Below are 24,005 nucleotides of genomic sequence, written 5' to 3'. Positions count from 1 at the left end.
TTCAAAATTTTCAGAGTCTTTGAATCTCCAGAATGTCTACCATGGTCTTTAGTCATATTTACAAATATTTGAAACTTTTTAGAACTTCTGGAATTCTAGGAAGCTTGTCCATTATTTTTATGATCTAAAACTATATATACGACCTTAAAACCTTTTTTTTCTAAAATAAATAGAACAAGAATCTGTTTTACCTTGGAAATTTGTAACATTACTACACAAATTGTTAACTCTAGGAATTTAGGTAACATTGGATTTCTGAATGTCTAAAATTTGAAGTATGTTTACAATTTCTATGGTCATAGATAGAGATTCTCTACAATTTTGAAGATTTCTTCAATGTTTTTAAACTTAAAATCAGGGATCCTAGAACTTTTTCTGTATGTGGGACACCCTTCAACCCCCAGTTTAAAAATTTTTTGTTTCAAGAATCTCTAAAACCTCAGACTTCTAGAAACCTGAATTTCCTGAATTTTTGGAAATTCTACTTACTTGTTTTCGTCAGCTCTTCAAGATCTTCAGAATCTTCAAAATTTTCAGAGTTTTAGAATATCTCTCGGCACGTTTTGAAATGTTTGAAATTTTTAGAACTTGTGAAATTTTTGGAAGCTTGTTGATGATTTCTATTTAGAACCATAGGGATTTAAAAGCAAAAAAAATTGAAAAATATTTACAATTTCTGAGATCATAGATAAGGATTCTCTATAATTTCAGGTATTTTTAGAAAATTTTAGGACTTAAAATCATACACATCCTGCAATGTTTCCGTATGTGAAAAATTCATCAACATATCTCCTGTATGTTTTAAGAATCTTTAAAATCTCAGACATTTCTAGAAACTAGAAGTATTCAAGGATTATACAGATACTTCTGGAATCTTTGAATCTGTGGAGGCATCTCCTGAATTTTAAGATTTTCTCATCTTCGTCAGCTCTTCCGGATCTGCAGAATACAAAAAATTAATGACCTCATCACAAAATTTTGCCGAATAAATGTTATTTAAAGTTTATAGAATAACACACACCTGCACTTGTGGTTTATAATCCGTGCTGAGTTCTTATCCTAGACATCTAGATTTTTGGAAAAAAAAATTGTATAATATTATTTATACTCATGCAGTTGTGGTCTATGAGTTCCCGTCCAGTTTTTACCCTTGATATCTTGATTTCTGGCAAAAAAAATTAAAAGATAAAGATTCCGTACAAACGTTTTATGTAATCAGAAACATGGTACATTGTTCATCAAAATTTTAGGAATAAAAATTGCACCTCCTCTAGGGACTTCCCTTAAAACTACGAAGGGAGTTGTTGTCTCCATAATAAAATCTGAGACACTCGGTACGTATGAATAATAATATAGTAAACAATTTGATGGAATTTTATTGTCTTTTTTATTAAAAATTGCTTTGTTAAAAATCTTTTTGTTTTCATTTGGCCTTAGAACGTCCGAAAAGCTTCAACAACAGTTCATTTTCCCATCGCCGTCTTTCAATCCGCCTGCCACCTAAGGAATGCTCTTAATTCTTGTCTGTAAAATCCCCCTTCCTCAAGGTTATTACCCAGCTCGAGCAATGTTGATTGCCTACTCTTGTCCGCTCTTCATCGCTCTTCCCGAAACAAGCCATCACTTGTTTAATCGAAAAATCACAAACCGCGCTAATTACCAACACAAACTCAAAGACTTTTCCAAAACCTTGGCCTAAAAATAGCCCCATCCCGTAGTATGCACGCGGTAGGAAAACTATAACCGTGAAAAGCCGCAGTATCATTGGCGAGAGCGCTCGGTATACACAGCGTTTTAAATTCTCAGGTGAATGCCAGTCCATCAAGCTAACTTCCAGTGGTCAACCGGTGCTCAGTAATGGCGTTGTGCGTGTGCTCTTGTGTGTTAAACCGCTCGTTTGCTCGGTTTTAAAATAAACCACGTTTTAAAGAATCGTACCGTGGTCAAGAGTAATAATAGAGTTACTCCGGCTGGACCTAAATAGAACGGCGGAACCACCAAAAGGGGATTTTTGTGCTAATGATGTGATTGTGGTATGTGGATTCTTACAACAATCGCTGATCTAATGGTGAGGAAGCCGGCTCTACCAGAGGAATGTAGATAAGGTAAAGAAACCAAACAGCGGCCGAAGAGCGATAGCGTTGATACCACCGGAGATAATTGCTCTCGGCCGTTGCTGATCGACGCATCGGACTTCTTCACCACTTCCTACAGTAAAAAGTCGAAAAAGCTTGCGGAACAGACCAAATATTTACCCAACCGATAAAAAGCGGCGGGTTTGACTCGAGGGAGCTTTCAAATTAGGAAAATAACGAGCTTTCGAAGTGATCGCACCTTGCAAAATATCGTTAAAGTGGCACTGGAAATTTAAATTTAGACAAGAGTACCTATTAGTGTATAAAATTCCGTTAATTACTCATTCAACAAAAAATTCCACCTGTATAATTCTAAATTAAGGTTCTCCGCTAATTTATGTAGTAGTTTGTTTGGTGTTTTTTCACTTTTAAATATTTCTGGGACTGTTTATTACAACTTCACACACAGTGTTGCAGACTGTCACCAAACACATTAAAGCCTTTTTTTATTAAGAACTTTTACCGTTTAAGCCCATTTCGTCCCAAAAATGTTGCGCCAGAATGCGAAATCATGATTATTTATTTACACAGTGGTCGGAAACCTGTAATGTAGTCGTCTGTTTTATCTTATACGTGAAGTTTAATTTAATTTGACACCGGTGTAGAAAAATGTGACATGTTTAAGAATACACCTAGAATTTTTATTTCGCCAGTTCATGTTTTATCTGTTTTCGCAGCTCCTAGAACGAGAAAAAGTAGGTCTCCGTTTCCGTGATTCTATCTAGCCGTTTTGTAGAACACAACTCAGTTTAATTTTTTTAACTGTATTGTACATTTGCGTATTTTAAAATAAGTTCAAGGTCGTTTTTGAGCAATACTTGGACGTAGTGTCCTGGCTGCCACGACACTCTCATCAGTGTGCGAATGTCAAGTTTTTCTGTTAGAAACACATTTTATGTGATATAAATTTAAGACTAGCAAAGGCGATAATTTATTTTTATTGGAATCATAATAAAATCTTCCTGCTGTGCTATCATAAATGCGGTAGTTTTTAAGAAAATTAATTATGTGTGTAAAATCTAGAATATATTTTAAACAGTTTTGATAGTTCAAGTTAAAAAAAACATTTTTCTTACTTGAGAATCGAACTAAAGCATCCAGCGTTTGGGGTTTGGTAATTACAACCTTAACCCAAATTTAAAACTTCCATTGTAAGGATAGAAATGAAGTAATTATTAAATATACCTGAACCAATTAAACGAACTGTGTGGGAGGGTTACACCAAGTTGTAGAAACTTGTTTCACAACCTTTTATTTACTGAATTTAATTATTTCTTTTTCATTAATTGTATTCTCAATATTCTTGTATTCTACAGATTTAATTAGTTTATCGGAACTATGTTTTTGATTCCACTTTCAAATATATACGACGGGCAGGAGCGGATGGGACCATCTGGAAATCGGGAATTTTCAGTGAATCCAAATTTTCTATATTTTTAAATCACGGAAGTCCGACGATTCTTCCAAATTGCTTCAAAAACAATAGTTTTAAAGATTAGTTTTACTTACTTCAAAAACAAGATAAGGGATTTCCGAAATTCTTTCAAAACAAATAATTTAAAACCAAAACACACGTGATAACCGAGATTATTTCAAACTACATACTTCGAAAAAAATCTAAAACCCAGAAGTCGTAAAATCGAAAAAAATATCAAAAAACTGAAAAATCTAAAATTTAAAAATTCGAATATCAAATAGAACTATCAAAGAACTGAAATATCGAGAAATCGAGAAATCTAATAGTTGAAAAATTAAAATATCAGAAAATTGAAGAATCGAAAAAGTGAAAAATCGCTACTTCAATTTTATCTTTCGACTTATTGGGTTTTGCATGTCTTAATTTTTCGATGTTTTGGTTTTGGGATTTTTCAATTTATGGATTCTTCAATTGAGAAACATCGAGAAATCGAAAAGTCGAAAATTCGAAAAAGTAAGAAATCCAAATAGCCCATAACTGAAAAGCATAAAATTTAGAACTGAAAAAGTTATATTTAAAAAAATTCAAAAATTTGATGATTTTAAAAGAGATGATGATAAATCAAGAAATTGAACAATCAAAAGATCAAAATACGGAAATTTCGATAAATCGAGAAACTGAAAAATCGAAAAATCAGAAAATTAAAAAATCGCACATAATAAATTGTAAAAATAGAAAACAGAAAAATCTAAAATCGAAAAGTCGAAAAATCGAAAGGTCGAGGAATCGAAATTTTAAAAAACTGAAAAATCTAAAATTTAAAAATTTTTCATACGCGAAGATTCTTCCAAATTACTTTAAAAACAATAGCCCTCAAGATTTTTATTATTTTATTATTTTTTATTACTTCAAAAACAAGATAAGGGATCTCCGAAATTTTTTCAAACTAAATAATTCGGAACCCAAAATCAAGGGGTGCTCGAGATTCTTTCAAAGTACTTCAAAAACAACACCAAAAATTCTCCAAGATTCTTTCAAATTATTTTAAAAACAAACAAAAGGGGTCAAATTACTTCAAAAACCATCCACAAGCGCTCCCCGAGATTGTTTCAAACTACTTAAAAAAAATTGGTCTAAAGAGTTTAGACAGTACTTCCCTCGCTGTCGGAAACGTGACGACTGCATGCCTATTATGTTTTTTTTTTCGCAGCAGATTTCAAAGCATTCGGTTTTGTAGTTCCTGATTAAATCAATAAAATAAATTTGCGCATTCATTAATTTTTTTGAGTCACCCTGTATATGCAAATCAAAAAAATTTGAATGGAATGATAAATCACAAGAAGAGACTCACCATATTTTGTACATTTTAGATAGGATTTATTCAGCAAAATTTTGTGGTGACATCATAAATTTTTTAGGGGGGACGACCAAATACGTTTTGACCAAAAATTTACCATGCTTATGATAATTTTAAAATATCTTCAAGATTTCGAAGCATTCGGTTTTGTAGTTCCTGAGTAAATCAGTAAAATAAATTTACGCTTTCATTTATTTTCTTGAATCACCCTGTATATGCAAATCCAAAAAATATTAATGGAGTGATAGATCACAAGTACAGACTGATCATATTTTGTACATTTTAGATATGATTTATTCGGCAAATTTTCGAGCTGACGTCATCAAGTTTTTGGAGGGGATAAGCAAATATATTTTGACTAAACATTTATTATGCTCTTTATAACCTTAAAGCATCTCAAGATGTCAGAGCACTCCGTTTTGTAGTTCCTGATTAAATCAATAAAATATATTTACGCATTCATTAATTTTTTTGAGTCACTCTGTATATGCAAATCCAAAAAATATGAATGGAGTGATAAATGACAAGTACAGGCTCATCATATTTTGTACATTTTAGATATGATTTATTCGGCAAACTTTCGAGCTGACGTCATCAAGTTTTTGGAGGGGATAAGCAAATATATTTTGACTAAACATTTATTATGCTCTTTATGACCTTAAAACATCTGCAAGATTTCAGAGCATTCGGTTTTGTAGTTCCTGATTAAATCAATAAAATATATTTACGCATTCATTAATTTTTTTGAGTCACCCTGTATATGCAAATCCAAAAAATATGAATGGAGTGATAGATCACAAGTACAGACTCATCATATTTTGTACATTTTAGATATGATTTATTCCACAAACTTTTGAGCTGACGTCATCAAGTTTTTGGAGGGGATAAGCAAATATTTTTTGACTAAAGATTTATGATGCTCTTTATAGCCTTCAAACATCTGCAAGATTTCAGAGCATTCGGTTTTGTAGTTTCTGATTAAATCAATAAAATATATTTACGCATTCATTAATTTTTTTGAGTCACCCTGTATATGCAAATCCAAAAAATATGAATGGAGTGATAGATCACAAGTACAGACTCATCATATTTTGTACATTTTAGATATGATTTATTCCACAAACTTTTGAGCTGACGTCATCAAGTTTTTGGAGGGTATAAGCAAATATTTTTTGACTAAAGATTTATGATGCTCTTTATAGCCTTAAAACATCTGCAACATTTCAAAGCATTCTGGTTAGCAGATTAAAAATTAAATTTCAAAATATTGTTTTATAATTTTGATTTTTTTTCCAAAAATCTGGACGTTTCGGGTGAAAAGTCGATTCAGAGTTGTAAACTACATGTGTAGGACTATGTTATTTTATACAATTGAAAACCCATTTACTATGTACAATTTTGAAGTGACGTCATCGCATTAGTGGTGGGGATGATTAGACAAATTTTGGTTAGCGTTTTACCATCTACATGATATTCTTAATATAAGTACAAAATTTCACAACAATCGGTCGAGTACTTTCGGAGATTATCTGTCTAATAAAAATCCGGGACAACAGACGGACAGACGGACAGACGGACGGACAGACGGACAGACGGACGGACAGACGGACAGACGGACAGACGGACAGACGGACGGACAGACGGACAGACGGACAGACGGACAGACAGACGGAAATGGGAGACCTATTTCTTCGTCTTCTAGGGGTCATGAAAGATCGAGAAAACGTAAAAGTAGAGAGTCGGCCGACGGACTCGATTACAATACTTCCTTTGCTTACGCTCGGGAAGTAAAAACACACACACACAAGAGGACCACGACATTCTTCAAACTATTTGAAAAACAAAACAAAATAGATATTCAAGATTCTTCAAACTACTTCAAAAACAAAACAAAAGGGGTCCTCGAGATTCATTCAAACAACTTCATAAACAATACACAAAAACTCCCTGAGATTCTTTCAAACCACTTTAAAAACAGAACAAAAGGCGTCCTCGAGATTCTTTCAAACTACTTCAAAAACAAAACAAAACGGGTCCCCGAGATTCTTTTAAACTACATACTTCGAAAACCAGACAAAAGGGGTCCCCGAGATTCTTTCATACTACTTCAAAAACAGCAAAAGGGGTCCCTGAGACTCTTCCAAACTAAGTACAAACTTCAAAATGCAAACACCAGGCGTCCCCAATATTCTTTTAATACTGCTTCAAAAACAAACCAGAAGGAATCCCCGAGATTTTTTTTAAACTAATTAAAAACAACACACAGACGGGGTCTCCGAGCTCCTTCAAACTACTTCAAAAACCAGACACAAGAGGTCCCCGAGATTCTTTCAAACTACTTCAAAAACAACAAAAGGAGTCGCCGTTATTTTTTTCAAACTATTTCAAAAACCAGACACAAGGTGTTCCCGAGATTCTTTCATAAAACTTCAAAAACAGGAAAAAGGATCGCCGAAGTTCTTTTAAACTACACACTTCAAAAACCCGAGATTTTTTCAAACTGCTTCAAAAACAAAACACAACGGGTTTCCAAGACTCTTTAAAAGTAAGTATTTCAAAAACAAAACACAAGGGGCTCCGAGATCCTTCAAATTACTTCAAAAACCACGCATAAGTGGTCCCCGAGATTCTTTCAAACTATTTCAAAAACCAGGCACAAGTGGTCGTCGAGATTATTTCAAACTATTTCAAAAACAAAGCTAAAAAGGTCGTTGAAATTTTAAAAGTAGAAAAATTGGAAAACCCAAAAAACTTAAAACCGAAAAGTCGAAAAATTGAAAGATCCAGGAATCGAAACATGAAAAAACTGAAATATGTAAAATTTAAAAACTCTAAACTATAATAGAAATATTGAAGAAAAGTTTTGCAAATAAAAAACTAAAATATCGATAAATTTAAAGACCAAGAAATTAGGAAATCGCTATTTCGATTTCTTGATATTTCGAGTTTTCAGATTTTCAATTTTCCACTTTTCCGATGTTCCAATTTTTGTTTTGGAATATTACAATTTCTTGATTTTTCAGTTTTTCGATTGATCAATTTTCCGATGCTCCAGTTTTTAATTTTTTATATATCGGATTTTTCGATTTCTCGTTTTTTGTATTTAGACTTTTCGATTTTTAAATTTTGAATTTTTCAGTTTTTCATTTTTTAGAGGTTATCAGAAAACGAAAATCGTAAAATTGGATTTGTCGGATTATCTTTCAATGGCGAGGGAAATTCTGTCGAAATAACCTAAAAGAAATTTTTTGATGTTTCAATATCTCGATTTTACGGTTTTTTGATCATTCAGTTTTTCAAAATGTTAAAAATTCGATCTTTTGGTTTCTCAATTTTTCGATTTTTGAAAATTTTGATTTTTCGATTTTTCAAGTGTTTGACTTTAAAATTTTTCGATTGTTGTTGGGAGTTTGCAATTTTTTTCACTACTTCAAAAGCAAAGCTAAAAAGGTCGTCAAAATTCTGTCAAACTGCTTCAAAAAGCAGACATAAAAATTCCCCGAAATTCATTTAAACTACTTCAAAAACAGCAAAAGAAGTTGCCGCGATTTTTTTCAAACTATATTTCAAAAGCCAGACACAAGGGTTCCTCGAGATTCTTTCAAACTACTTCAAAATTAAAACATAACAGATCCCTGAGAATCTTTTAAATTACTTTAAAAATAAAACACAAGTAGTCTCCGAGATCTCTCACACAACTTCAAAAACAATACAAGGGATTCCCGAGATTCTTTCAAACTACTTCAAAAACCAAATATAAGTGATATCCGAAATTCTTTCAAACTACTTCAAAATCAGACACAAGGGATCTCCGAAATTTTTTTCAAACTAATTAAAAAACAACACACAATGGGTCTCCGAGGTCCTTCAAACTGCTTCAACAACCTACAAGGGGTCGCCAAGATTCTTTCAAACTACTTCAAAAACCAGGCACAAGTCATCGTCGAGATTATTTCAAACTACTTCAAAAACCAGGCACAAGTGGTCGTCGAGATTATTTCAAACTACTTCAAAAACAAAGCTAAAAAGTTCGTTGAAATTTTAAAAATAGAAACATTGAAAAACCCAAAAAACTTAAAACCGAAAAGTCGAAAAATTGAAAGATCCAGGAATCGAAACATGAAAAAACTGAAATACGTAAAATTTAAAAACTCTAAACTATAATAAAAATATTGAAGAAAAGTTTTGCAAATAAAAAACTAAAATATCGATAAATTTAAAGACCAAGAAATTAGGAAATCGCTATTTCGATTTCTTAATTTTTCGACTTTTCGGCTTTTCAATTTTCCACTTTTCCGATGTTTCAGTATTTGTTTTGGAATATTACAATTTCTTGATAAGTATTTCAGTTTTTCGATTGTTCAATTTTCCGATTCTTCAGTTTTTATTTTTTTTTTTTGATTTCGGATTTTTCGATTTCTCGTTTTTTGTATTTCGACTTTTCGATATTTAAATTTTGAATTTTTCAGTTTTTCATTTTTTTACTTTATAGAGAATATCAGAAAGCGAAAATCGTAAAATTAAATTTTATAAATTTTTTGAAGGGCTGGATTTGTCGGATTATCTTTTCAAAGGCGAGGGAAATTTTTTGATGTTTAGATTTCTCGATTTTGCAGTTTCTCGATTTTTCAATTTCTCTGTTTTTCAATTTTCCGAATTTTTTCTTTGATTTTTCGGTTTTTTGATTTTTCAGTTTTCCGAAATTTTAAAAATCAATTTTTTGGTTTTTCAATTATTTGATTTTAAAATTTTTCGATTATTCAGTGTTGGGATATTGCATTTTTTGACTACTTCAAAAGCAAATTTAAAAAGGTCGTCAAGATTCTTTCAAACTGCTTCAAAGTAGATACAAGAATTCCCCGAAATTCTTTTAAACTACTTACTTCAAAAACAAAACGCAAGGGATCCCTGAGATTCTTTGAAACTACTTCAAAAATAGCAGAAGGGTTCGCAGAGATTTTTCAAACTACTTCAAAAGCCAGACACAAGGGCTCCTCGAGATTCTTTCAAACTACTTCAAAATTAAAACACAACCGATCCCCGAGAATCTTTTAAATTACTTCAAAAACAAAACCCAAGGGGTCTCCGAGATCTTTCAAACTACTTCAAAAACAGCTAAAGTGGTCGCCGAGATTCTTTCAAACCACATTCTTCAAAAACCAAACACAAGGGATCCCCGAGATTGTTTCAAACTACTTCAAAAACAAAACAAAATGGGTCTCCAAGAATCTTTCAAACCACTTCAAAAACAAAACAAATGGGGCCGCAGAGATTCTTTCAAATTAAAAATCCAAAATACAATATTTTCAAAATAGAAAAATTGGAAAACCGAAAAATTTAAAACCGAAAAGTCGAAAAATCGAAAGATCGAGGAATCGAAATATCAAAAAAATTGAAAAATCTAAAATGAAAAAATTCGAAAATACACCTACTTAATATAAATACCGAAGAAAAGTTTTGAAAATGAAAAACTAACATATCGAAAAATTTAACGACCAAGAAATTGGGAAATCGCTATTTCGATTTCTCAATTTTCCGATGTTTCAGTTTTTCAGTTTTTCGTTTGTTCAGTTTTCCGATTCTCTAGTTTTTCAATTTTTTTATTTCGGATTTTTCGATTTCTCAGTTTTTTAGTATTTTCACTTTTCGATTTTTAAATTTTGAATTTTTCAATTTTTCATTTTTTTACTTTACAGAGGTTATGAGAAAACGAAAATTGTAAAATTAGATTTTATAATTTTTTTAAAGGGCTGGATTTTATCTTTCAAGAGCGAGGGAAATTCTGTCGAAATAACCTAAAACCAATTTTTTTGATGTTTCAATTTCTCGATTTTTCAATTTCTCTGTTTTTCAATTTTCCGAATTTTTAATTTTTGATTTTTCGATTTTTAAAATATTTGATTTTAAAATTTTTCGATTGTTCAGTGTTGGGATTTTGCATTTTTTGATTACTTCGCAAGCAAAGCCAAAAAGGTCGTCAAGATTTTTTCAAACTGCTTCAAAAAATATAAGAATTCGTCGAAATTCTTTTAAACTATTTCAAAAACAAAACACAAGGGATCCCTGAGATTCTTTCAAACTACTTCAAAAACAGCAAGAGTTCGCCGAGATTTTTCAAACTACTTCAAAAGCTTGACACAATGGTTCCTCGAGATTCTTTCAAACTACTTCAAAATTAAAACACAACCCATCACCGACAATCTTTTAAATTACTTCAAAAACAAAACACCAGGGATATCTGAGATCCTTCAAACTACTTCAAAAACCAAGCACAGGCATTAAATGCCTCCGTTTTTAGCTGAAATGAGAAAGGAGTTGTGCCTCTGGAATAAATACTGAGACACTCGGTAGCTACTTATAATATTTTTTGAAAGAGTTTGAAAGAATATTAAGAGTCCCTGATATCTTTTTATTTCTCGAGCGTAAGCGAATTAAATTGTAATTGAAGTAGTCATCGGGCGACTGCGACTTTAATTTTTCTCGACGTTTCATGACCTCTAGAGTACGAAAAAAGTGGTCGGCCGACTCGAATCTTGTGTCTGCAGTGAACGCAAAACAGTGCCGTTTAATATGTAGGCTGTTCGTACTGTCCCCATAACCGGTATGTGTTGAATAAAAATCAAATTGAGGCTAGCCGTAATTAATTAATTATTTACTATTAAAAAGCATAAGGAAGTGACATGAATGATAAATAACAGAAATTAAAGCAAATCTTGTCCGAAATGTTCTTAACTTGTGAGCCGCCCTTGTCCGTTTTCTAAGGATAAGTGTGTTTTCGTAACATAATGCGTTCGAATCATAGACAGTGGCGGGCTATGGGTGATTAAATTACGATAATTAATGAATTCAAAAAAACAAGCTCTGCAAGAATTTTAAAAAATATGTACCTAATATCATTAAAAAGAAGTTGGATTTCGTAAACAAATACAAAAAAAAATGTAAATAGCCAGGCTTTGTTATAATGAAGCCTTGGCTCTGACTAGAAATTTTCAAGGCGCTTACTTAATCCTATTTGGAGTAATCGCGTTAAAATCATCAGAGTACAGAGCATTTCTAGGGAGATAATCTCTTCAGATTATTTCTTTGCAGTGTCAGAAAACACCATTCGTAACTCCTCGAGCGGAAAACACAGTACGTGCCTTTCATATTTAAGCCTGTCGGTTGGTAATCAGTCCCTACATTTCCCGTAAATTTTAAACCACTGGCAGATTTTGTAACAAAATTTTGTACACCGACTAGACTATTCTAAAACGTGCAGATTTGTCGAAACTCCGCATCGAAAAAGTCGTTTCCGCCACGTACCTCTGGGGACCGTAAAATAATCGCCTCGCTCGGCTAAATTATCAGCATTTAGGATTAAGCGTAACACGGTCGTTAAAAACGGAGAAAATCGGATTAAGTTATTTCAGTTATGATATCTTCATCAGGTTGTTTATAAAATTCCCTCGTGATGAAACGCGCTCGTAAATTACGGATAAAAATAATTAATTCTAGAGTAGAAATTATCCATGTCCACTAAAACTGTAATAAATTGCCATCGGTCCGAAGGTTCGATTTTGCCCGGCAATTTTAGATAATTAAATCGTAATAAAGTTGGGAACGTTTGCACCCAATAAGTGATGTTTATTATAATTGTGCTAGTTGCGGTTCTCGTCGGGGGACGCAGCAGGTGTATAATTTCGTAAATGCCGCGACGGCAAAAAGTGGATAGTGTTGGCTGCTTGGAATTTGTCTTTATTACTTAGAGACGGAGGACTGTCTCGAAGATACACCTACAATTTAAATAACGGAAATTCGGCGGCTTTGCGGTGACATTCCAGCTTTTTTGACAACAGCGGAGTGGCTTGTGTTGGAAGAAAGCGAAAAGGTTTTTAATTTATTCGTTTTTAACGACACGAGTAGTTAATGGTTTTCACTAGAGTATGGCTAGGACGAAATTCGAACGACTGTAATATTTTCTATTGACTTTTAGGAGCATTCACAGTGCTACAAACCGCAAATCATTATATACTTACTGAAGTTGTATACCGATTTCTTAGCCTCGCTTAAATTATTTATCTTTTGTTTCTAGTCATTAAAGAGCGGATTTATATGCACAATTTTTGCTAAATATGCACACATATTGTAAAATAACATACTCCTCCATTTGTAGTTTATGAATCCGTGTTGAGTTTTTTTTTTGTAAAAAAATCAAAATTGTGTAACATTTTATAATTTAACTTTGAAATTTCAAAACCAAATGCTCTAAAAACTTGCAAACTTTCTAAGGTTGTCGGAAACACGGTAAATTTGTTAATCAAAATCTATCGTTTACCACCCCTCTAGACATCAAGATTTTTGGAAATACAGTCAAAATTGTAGATACAACGAGTTTTCGAAATTTCAGTATTGGGATTTCTTTTTAAAATTTTTGGTTTTTCGATTTCTCGATTTGGAAAAAATTGAAAAACCAAGGAGTCGAAAAATTGAAATTTTGAGGAATCAAAACATCAAAAAACTGAAAAATCTAAAATTAAAAAATATAACGTTTTCAAAATTGAAAAATTAAAATATCGCAAATTTGAATAACCGAAAAATTGAAAAATCGCTCTTTCGATTTCTCGATATTTTGACTTTTGGCTTTTGAATGTCCTAATTTTTCGATGTTTAGATTTTTATCAATTTTTCAATGTTTCAGTTTTGCGATTTTTCAGTTTATGGATTCTTTAATTGAGAAAACAGAACATCAAAAGATCGAAAAATCGAAAAGTCCAAATTTCGAAAAATTAAGAAATCCAAATAGCCTATAATCGAAAATTTTAATATTGAAAAATTGAAAAATTTATAATTAAAAGAAAATGAAAAATTTGAGATTAAAAAAGGCAATTATAAAATGAGAAATAGAAAAATTGAAAAATCGAAAAATCGAGTAACCGGAACATGAAAAAACTGAAATAAATAAAATTTAAAAATTCGAAAATATAATAGAAATTACAAAGAAAAATGTTCAAAACTAAAAAACTAAAATATCGAAAAGTTGAAGAACCGAAAAATTGAAAAATCGCTATTTCGCTTTGTCAATTTTTCGCTTTTCGGCGTTTTGATTTTCCAGTTTTTCGATTCTTCAATGTTTCGATTATTCAATTTTTATTTTTTTCTCGGTTTTTCCATATGTATACTTTTCGATTGTTAAATTTTTCAATTTTTCATTTTTTTAATGTTTAGATTTCTCGATTTTTTCAGTTATTCGATTCTTCAGTGTTGTGTTTTTCAGTTTTTCGAATTTTTAAATTTTTGATTTATCAGTTTTCGGATTTTTAAAATTTTTGGTTTTTAGGTTTTTAAATTGTGGGTTTTTTAGTTTTGGTATTTTCCAATATTTTGATTCTTTAATTTCTCGATTCTCCAAATCTTAGATTTCTCGAGTTTTTCATTTTTCTCAATATTACTTTTTTTTAAATTATTTTCATTTCTCAATTTTTACGTTTTTAAGTTTTTGACTTTACGATGTTTTGGTTTTTCTATCTCTAGATTTCTCAGCCTTTCAATGTTTCGATTTCTAGGCTTCTCGTTTTTTAAATTTTTCAGTTTTTCGATGCTTCAATTTGTCGATTTTTCAACTTGTTGATTTTTCGATTTTTTAAAATTTTAGATTTTTTGACTTTTCGATTTTTCAATGTTTCAAATTCTGAATTTTTCGGTTTTGGGATTTTTCAAATTATAGATTCTTCCAGTGAAAAACGAAAAAGAGAAATCAAAACATCAAAAGATCGAGAAACAGAAACGTCGAGAAATAGAAAAATCGAATAATTAAGGAATCTAAATAGCCCCAAAAAAAAAATCGAAAAAAAAAATTTAAAATTCGAAAAACGGTAAAACCGAAAAATCGAAAGATCGAGGTATTGTAACATCAAAAAACGGAAAAATCTGAAATTTAAATATTCGGAAACCCAAAGAAAATATTGAAGGAAAATTTTCAAGATTCAAAAAGTAAAATATTTAAAAATAAAAGAACCGAGAAATTGAAAGATCGCTATTTCAATTTCTCAATTTTCGATTTTTCAATATTTCGTCATTTCTGTTTTGGACTATTTCAATTTCTTGGTTTTTCAGTTTTCTGATGCCTCAGTTTTCCGATTCTTCAATTTTTCAATTTTTAATGTATCGATTTCTCGATTTTTCAGATTTTCGATTGTATGATGTTTCTGTTTTTAAATTTGCCGAATTTTTAAATTTTCGATTTTTCGGTTTTTTGATTTTTCAGTTTTTTGATTTTTGAATTTAAAAATTTTTTTAAAATTCGCTCTTATGGTTCTTCAATTTGTCGATTTTTAAAATCTTTGATCTTCCACAGTTAAGAGTTTTCGATTTTTGCTTTCTCGGCCTTTCAATGTCCCGATTTCTATAATTCTCATTTTTTTGCTTTTCCAGTTTTCCAATGATTCAATTTTTCGATTTTCCAGGTTGTTTATTTTTGTTTTTTTTTTAGTTTTCGATTTTTGACTTTTCGATTTCTCGATTTTTCAATGTTTCAATTTCGCAATTTTATGGTTTTGGGATTTTTCAATTTATGGATTCTTCAACTGAAAAACTGAAACATCGAGATATCAAAACATCAAAAGATCGAGAAGTCGAGACGTTGAGAAATCGAAAAATCGAAAAATTAGGAAATCGAAAGGGCCCAAAATCGAAAGGTTTAAAATTGAAAAACTGAAAAATTTAAAATTGAAAAACTGAAAAATTTAAAATAAAAAAAAGTTAAAAATTTAGGATTATTGATAAATCGAAAAATCGAGAAATTGTGAACACTCGAAAGTTCGAAATACCTAAATCTCGATAAATCGAGAAATCGAAAAATGGAAAAATTAAAAATTTTAAAAATTGAAAAACCGAAAAGGCGAAAGACCGACGAATCCAAGCATTAAAAAACGGAAAAATCTAATGGAAACATCGAAAAAAAGCTTTCAAAATTCAAAAAGTAAAATATCTAAAAATAGAAGAACCGAGAAATTGAAAAATCGCTATTTCAATTTCTCAATTTTCGATTTTCCAATTTTTCGATTTTTCGCCATTTCTGTTTTGAAATATTTCAGTTTTAAAGTTTTTTGTTTCTTCAATTGTCTGATTCTTCAATTTGTCATTTTTTGATGTTTCAATTTCTCGATTTTTCAGTTTTTCGATTCTTCAATTTTTCTGTTTTTCAGTTTGTCGAATTTTTAAATTTTCGATTTTTTGATTTTTCAGTTTTTTGATTTTTACAATTTTTGCTCTTTCGATTTTTCAGTTATTTGTTTTTTAAAATTTTCGATTTTTCAGTGTTGGGATTTTGCAAATCTTCGATTTCTCGATTTTTTCAATTTCCGATTATTCATTTTCTGATTTTTCAATATTTCGATTTTTCAATTTTCCGATTTTTAATGTTTCACGTTGTTGATTTTTCAATTTTTCGCTTTTTCAGTTTTTCGATGTTACAGTTTTGGGGTTTTTCAATTTAAGGATTCTTCAATTGAAAAACTGACATATCGAGAAATCGAAAAGTGGGAAAATCGAAAAGTGTAAAATTGAAAAACTGAAAAATTTAAAATTAAAAAAAAATGAAAAATTTAGGATTAGAAAAAATCGATTCATCAGTTTTTGGATTTTCCAGTTTTTTAATGTTTCAGTTTTGGGATTTTTCAATTTATGGATTCTTCAATCGAAAAACTTAAACATCGGGAAATCGAACCATCAAAAGATCGAGAAATCGAAAAATCTAGAAGTCGAAAAATTGAGAAATCAAAAAGTTTCAAATTTGAAATTAAAAAAAATTGGAAAATTGAAGAATTTGAAAAAAAATGAAAATTTCAGAAATTGGACAATCGAAAGGTCGAAACACTGAGATCTCGATAAATCGAGCAACGGAAAAATTAAAAATCTCAAAAACCTAAAGTCGGGAAGTCGAAAAAGCCAAAGGTTGAGACATCGTCGAAACATCAAAAAACTGAAAAATCAAAATTTGAAAATTCGAAAAATTGAAAAATAGAAATATCTAAGAACTGAAAAATCGAGAAATTGAAAGATCCCTATTTCGAATTCTCCATTTTTCGATTTTACGGTTTTTCGATGCTTCAATTTTTCGATTTTCCAGGTTGTTGTTTTTTCCATTTTTCAGTTATTTTAATTTTCGCTGTTTTGACTTTTCGATTTTTCAGTTTTTTGATGTTTCAATTATGGGATTTTTCAATTTATGGATTCTTCAGTGGAAAAACTGTAACATCGGGAAATCGAACCATCAAAAGATCGAGAAATCGAAAAGTTGAGAAGTCGAAAAATCGAAAAATTTAAAATTGAAAAATATGAAATTAAAAAAATTGAAACAAATAAAAAAAATTGAAATAAAAAAAGGAAATTTCAGAAATTGAACAACTGAAAGGTCGAAACACGGAAATCACCATAAATTAAGCAACGGAAAAATCGAAAGATCGAAAAGTCGAAGCATTAAAAAAGTAAAATATTTAAAATTTAATTATTTGGAAATCAAACAGAAATATTTATGAACTGGACAATCGAGAAATCGAAAAATCCAAAATTTTAAAATTGAAGAATTAAAACAACCGAGTATTGAAAGATTGCCAACTCCATTTCTCCATTTTTCGATTTTCCAATTTTTCGATATTTCGATTTTTCAATTTTTCATCACTGAAACATCGAGAAATCGAAACACCAGGAGATCGAGAAATCGAAAAATCTAAGAATTGGGAAATCGAAAAGTTTGAAGTTGAAAAATTGAAAAATTTAAAATAAAAAAAAAAAATGAAAAATTTAGGATTAGAAAAATTCAATGAACCGAAAAATCGAGAAATTGAACAATCGAAAGATCGAAACACCGAATCTGGAGGAATTGAGAAATCCAAAAATAGAAACATTTTTCCATTTGCAGATTTCTCGACTTTTCAGTGTTACAAGGTCTGGATTTCTGGTTTTTTCAATTTTTCATTTTTTCAATGCTTCATTTTTTCGATTTTCCTAGTTGTTGATTTCTCAATTTTTCGGTTTTTTAAATTTTCCTTGTTTGGGCTTTTCGATTTTTCAGTTTTTGGATATTTCAGATTTTTATTGATGGTTCAATTTTGGGATTTTTCAATGTATGGATTCTTCAATCGAAAAACTGAAACATCGGGAAATCGAACCATCAAAAGATCGAGAAATCGAAAAGTAGAGAAGTCGAAAAATCGAAAAATTAAAAAATTTGAAAAAAATGAAAATTTCAGAAATCGGACAGTCGAAAGGCCGAAACACCGAAATCTGAAATATCTAAAATTTGAAAATTCGAAAAATTTAAAAATAGAAATATCTAAGTACTGAAAAATCGAGAAATTGAAAGATCCCTATTTCGATTTCTCCATTTTCCGATTTTTCGATGCTTCAGTTTTTCGATTTTCCAGGTTATTTTTACAATATTTCAGTTTTTTTAATTTTCGTTGTTTTGACTTTTCGATTTTTCAGTTTTTGGATTTTTCAGTTTTTTGATGTTTCAATTTTGCGATTTTACAATTTCTGGATTCTTCAGTCGAAAAACTGAAACATCGGGAAATCGAACCATCAAAAGATCGAGAAATCAAAAAGTTGAGAAATCAAAATAGCTCAAAATCGAAAAATTTAAAATTGAAAAACATGAAATTAAAAAAATTGAAACAAATAAAATAAATTAAAATAAAAAAAGGAAATTTCAGAAATTGAACAAATGAAATGTCGAAACATGTAAATCACGATAAATTAAGCAACGGAAAAATTGAAAAAATCGAAAAATCTAAAACCGAAAGTCGAAAAATCGAAAGATCCAAAAAATCGAAGCATCCAAAATTTTTAAAATTGAGGAATTAAAACAACCGAGAAATTGAAAGATCGCCAATTCGATTTCTCTATTTTTCGATTTTTCCGCTTTTCGATTTTTCAGTTTTTCATGACTAAAACATCGAGAAATCGAAACATCAACAGATCGAGAAATCGGAAAATCGAAAAATTGAGAAATCGGAAAGTTGAAAATTGAAAAACTGAAAAATTTAAAATAGAAAAAAATTAAAAATTTAGGATTAGAAAAATTCAATGAATCGAAAAATCGAGAAATTGAACAATCGAAAGATCGAAACATCGAATCTGGAGAAATCGAGAATTTTCACATTTCTCGACTTTTCAGTGTTTCGAGTTCTGAATTTCTCGTTTTTTTCAATTTTTCAGTTTTTCAATGCTTCATTGTTTCGATTTTTCAGGTTTTGAATATTTCAGATTTTTATTGATGGTTCAATTTTGGGATTTTTCAGAAAAACTGAAACATCGGGAAATAGAACCATCAAAAGATCGAGAAATCGAAAAGTCGAAAAATAGAAAAATCGAAAAATTGAGAAATCGAAAAGTTCAAAACTGAAAAATTTGAAATAAAAAAATGAAACTTTGAGAAATCGAACAATCGAAGGTCGAAACACCGAAATCTCGATAAATCGAGCAACGGAAAAATTGAAAAACCGAAACGTCGAAAAATCGAAAGATCAAATAGAATCTAAGAACTGAAAAATCCAAAAAGCTAAACTTTTCAAAATTGAAGAATTAAAATAACTGAGAAATTGAAAGGTGGGTATTTTAATTTCTTCATTTTCCGATTTTTTGGCTTTTGGATTTTCAATTTTTCGATGTTTCGATTTTTAAGTTTTTCATCATTCTGAAACATAAAGAAATCGAAACATCAGGAGATCGAGAAATAGTCCAAAATCAAAAAGTTAAAAATTAAAAAATAAAAAAAATAAAAATAAAAAAACTTAAATTTTTATTTCATGTCTCAAAATAATACTGCCCTCAGAAACATAAATAAAGTTAAAAAAATTCTTATTTCTGATAGACTTCTAAAACCTCGACTTCACGTTGATTTCGCAGCCAAATAAATCTCCCCTCATTTTTATCACCGTCTTTTCTTCCACTAGTATTCGTTCCGCAGAAGCCTTCCAACGTCACCTCTGAACAAAACCCCTCGAACCATAAAATTGGATTTGACCGGTCTCGCCCGCAAATCCCTAATTCTTTAAGCTCATTTACTTGCTTCGACGCATTTCACGTCCTCACAAATCACTGCAGCAAATTAAACGCGAAAATAACAATACATTACCCACGACAACAATGTGCATTTCTCACAATTACGGAAACCCCTTATTTATACCGCGAAGCCTTATCTTTAAAATAATGCAGCGAGTTGTTATGGTCGGCAGCTCACCGGTTCTTCGCCTACTAAAACAAATTCTTGTAAATTATCATTTTATAGCGCCTTTTGTACAACTTTATAACTGGTGTGGCTCTATTAACGAAGACGTTGGTATGCAAAGTGTCCGACAAATAAAAATGTTCAACAAAAACAAACAGCGAAAGACGGAAAAGTACACAAGGCTGACCTTCACTGTTTGAAGACAATTGCATTTTTGAGATCTGGCATACTTTCTTCGGTCGTGTTCTTCAGCTGGCGTCGAGAGTGGGAAAGTTTGTGAAGTTAAACGGGATTTTTATTATCGGCGCGGATGCCAGTTGGCTCGTAACTGAAGATTTTTTTATGCGGTGTAGGATAAAAAAATATACATGTGTTTGCGTGTTTGTGGCCACATTTGTACGGTTTTTAAGAATTTTCGCAATGTTTGATATATCGTTGTAGGTGAAAGAATTTACGTCGTTATTTATAGCGCGGACGCCGAAAGCGGCACATAACAGGCCTAACGCGAATGTAGCGCGAGGTCAAGGAACCCAGACGTAAAGTAATTTAAAAAGTGAAACTCCCTCGGACTTTTTAAAAAATATGTGGATATTGATAATAACAACTTTATTGGCCAATATTCTTTATAATACAATTGTTCCATTTATAGGACAACAACAAATAGCTATAAACATAATAATAGTAATAATAATAACATTGACAAACAGACTATATCCAATTGTGAAATTAGTTCCAGATAAAAATGAAAACAATATCTACTATTTTAGTAATTTTTAAAAAGATACTTCTATTTTGTTATTATCCTCATTATGTTATAGCTTCCTACAATATGTTAATAGTTCCAGACCAAGATTTTCGAAATATTCGGTTTTAAAATCTAATTATTATTATTAAATTTCAATAATGGGCATATTTTGGCGATTCTAAAAAATGATCGGAATTTTCGAAAAAATTAAGTGCAAAATAACTGCTGCAAGTCAAAAACCAAAAATTATCTCTTGGGTAATTTTCGAAAGAGCTCAGAAAAAGGTCAAAAATTTCGTCGAAAGTGAAGTATCGAAAACTAGAGCTTTTGAAAAGTTGTCTAAAAATCCCCAACAGATTCTGAGATATAAATTTCGACGAGCTGATTCGAAAAATATTAATGGTCCCAGACAAAGATTTTTGAAATACTTTGTTTCTAAATCTAATTAGGTATTAAGTATTAATTATCATAATACGATAATGGCCATATTTTCGCGATTCCAAAAAAATTGTTGGAATTTTCGAAGAATCTAAGTCGAAAATAACTTCTCCAAATCGAAATCAACCAAAAATTCTGTTTGGGTAATTTTCAAAAGAGCTCGAAAAAGGTCAAAAATTTCGCGAAAGGAGATTATCAAAAATTTCAGCTTTTGAAACGTTGTCTAAAAATCCACAAAAAATTCTGAGATATAGATCTCGACGAGCTGATTCGAAAAATATACCGTATTAATGGTCTCAGATAAAGATTGTCGAAATATTCTTTTTTTAATTCTATTAGGTTTTTTTATATCTTATAATCTCAACAAAGGGCATATTTTCGCGATTCCACAAAATGGTTGGAATTTTCAAAGAATCTAATTCGAAAATAATTTCTTCAAATCGAAATCAACCAAAAATTCTCTTTGGGTAACTTTTGAAAGAGATCAGGAAAAGGTCAAAAATTTCGTAATGAAAAATTGAGCTTTTGAAAAATTGTTCAAAGGTCCCCAAAAAATTTTGAGATCTAGATCTCGACGGGCTAATTTGAAAAATACAGCTTGTTAATGCCTCCAGACCAAGATTTGCGAAATTTTCCGTTTTAAAATCTAATTATTATTATCAAATTTCAACATTGGGCATATTTTGGCGATTCTAAAAAATGATCGGAATTTTCGAAAAAATTAAGTCCAAAATAACTTCTGTAAATCAAAACCAACCAAAAACTATCTCTTGGGTAATTTTCTAAAGAGCTCAGAAAAAAAGTGAAAAATTTCGTCAAAAGTGGAGTATCGAAAACTAGAGCTTTTTAAAAGTTGTCTAAAAATCCCCAAAAGGTTCTGAGATATAAATTTCGACGAGCTAATTCGAAAAATATTAATGGCCCAGACAAAAATTTTTGGAATACTTTGTTTCTAAATCTAATTAAGTATTAAGTATTAATTTTCATAATTCAATAATGGCCATATTTTCGCGATTCCAAAAAAATGGTTGGAAATTTTCGCAGAAATTAAGTCGAAAATAACTTCTTCAAATCGAAATCAACCAAAAATTCTCTTTGGGTAATTTTCAAAAGAGCTCGAAAAAGGTCAAAAATTTCGCGAAAGGAGATTATCAAAAATTTCAGCTTTTGAAACGTTGTCTAAAAATCCACAAAAAATTCTGAGATATAGATCTCGACGAGCTGATTCGAAAAATATACCGTATTAATGGTCTCAGATAAAGATTTTCGAAATATTCTTTTTTTAATTCTAATTAGGTTTTTTTATATCTCATAATCTCAACAAAGGGCATATTTTCGCGATTCCACAAAATGGTTGGAATTTTCAAAGAATCTAATTCGAAAATAATTTCTTCAAATTGAAATCAACCAAAAATTCTCTTTGGGTAACTTTTGAAAGAGATCGGGACAAGGTCAAAAATATCGTGATGAAAAATTCAGCTTTTGAAAAATTGTTGAAAAATCCCCCAAAAAATTTGACATCTAGATCTCGACGAGCTGATTTGAAAAATACAGCTTGTTAATGGCTCCCCACCAAGATTTTCAAAATATTCGGTTTTAAAATCTAATTATTATTATCAAATTTCAATAATGGGCATGTTTTGGCGATTCTAAAAAATGATCGGAATTTTCGAAAAAATTAAGTCCAAAATAACTTCTGCAAATCAAAACCAACTAAAAATTATCTCTTGGGTAATTTTCGAAAGAGCTCAGAAAAATGTCAAAAATTTCGTCAAAAGTGGAGTATCGAAAACTAGAGCTTTTGAAAAGTTGTCTAAAAATCCCCAAAAGATTCTGAGATATAAATTTCGACTAGCTGATTCGAAAAATATTAATGGTCCCGGACAAAAATTTTTGAAATACTTTGTTTCTAAATCTAATTAGGTATTAAGTATTAATTCTCATAATTCAATAATGGCCATATTTTCGCGACTCCAAAAAAATGGTTGGAAATTTTCGAAAAATCTAAGTCGAAAATAACTTCTTCAAATAGAAATCAACCAAAAATTTTCTTTGGGTAATTTTCAAAAGAGCTCGAAAAAGGTCAAAAATTTCGCGAAAGGAGATTATCAAAAATTTGAGCTTTTGAAACGTTGTCTAAAAATCCACAAAAAATTCTGAGATATAGATCTCGACGAGCTGATTCGAAAAATATACCGTATTAATGGTCTCAGATAAATATTTTCGAAATATTCTTTTTTTAATTCTAATTAGGTTTTATTATATCTCATAATCTCAACAATGGGCATATTTTCGCGATTCCACAAAATGGTTGGAATTTTCGAAGAATCTAATTCGGAAATAACTTCTTCAAATCGAAATTAACCAAAAATTCTCTTTGGGTAATTTTTGAAAGAGATCGGGGAAAGGTAAAAAATTTTGCAAAAGGAGATTATCGAAAATTTGATCTTTTGAAAACTTGTCTAAAAATCCCCAAAAAATCTGAGATATAGATCTCGACAACTGATTCGAAAAATATACCGAATTAATGGTCCCACAGCAAGATTTTCGAAATACTCTGTTTCTAAATCTAATTAGGTTAAAGTGAAAAATGTCGTCAAAAGGGGAGTATCGAAAATTTGAGTTTTTGAAAAGTTGTCTAAAAATCCCCAAAAAATTCGTATAAATAAATATCGACGAGTTATTTCGAAAAATGAACGTCTTAG

General features: G+C 30.6%; 1 protein-coding gene across 1 annotated transcript in view; it reads left to right on the top strand.

The window, feature by feature from the left end:
- Positions 1 to 1,792: 1,792 nt before the first annotated feature.
- Positions 1,793 to 24,005, top strand: part of Dgo (diego) — a 129,335-nt gene continuing 107,122 nt past the window's right edge. Inside the window, exon 1 of the mRNA XM_064061514.1 lies at positions 1,793 to 2,105. The gene's annotated coding sequence lies outside the window, so the exon portion shown is untranslated. The remainder of the gene's footprint in view (positions 2,106 to 24,005) is intronic.

This window comes from Zophobas morio, unplaced genomic scaffold (genome assembly GCF_036711695.1).
Source record: "Zophobas morio isolate AGI-343-1 ecotype UQ-CSIRO unplaced genomic scaffold, CSIRO_AGI_Zmor_V1 ptg000021l, whole genome shotgun sequence".
NCBI classification, from domain to species: Eukaryota; Metazoa; Arthropoda; class Insecta; order Coleoptera; family Tenebrionidae; genus Zophobas; species Zophobas morio.
This window is presented reverse-complemented; position numbering and strand designations above follow the sequence as displayed.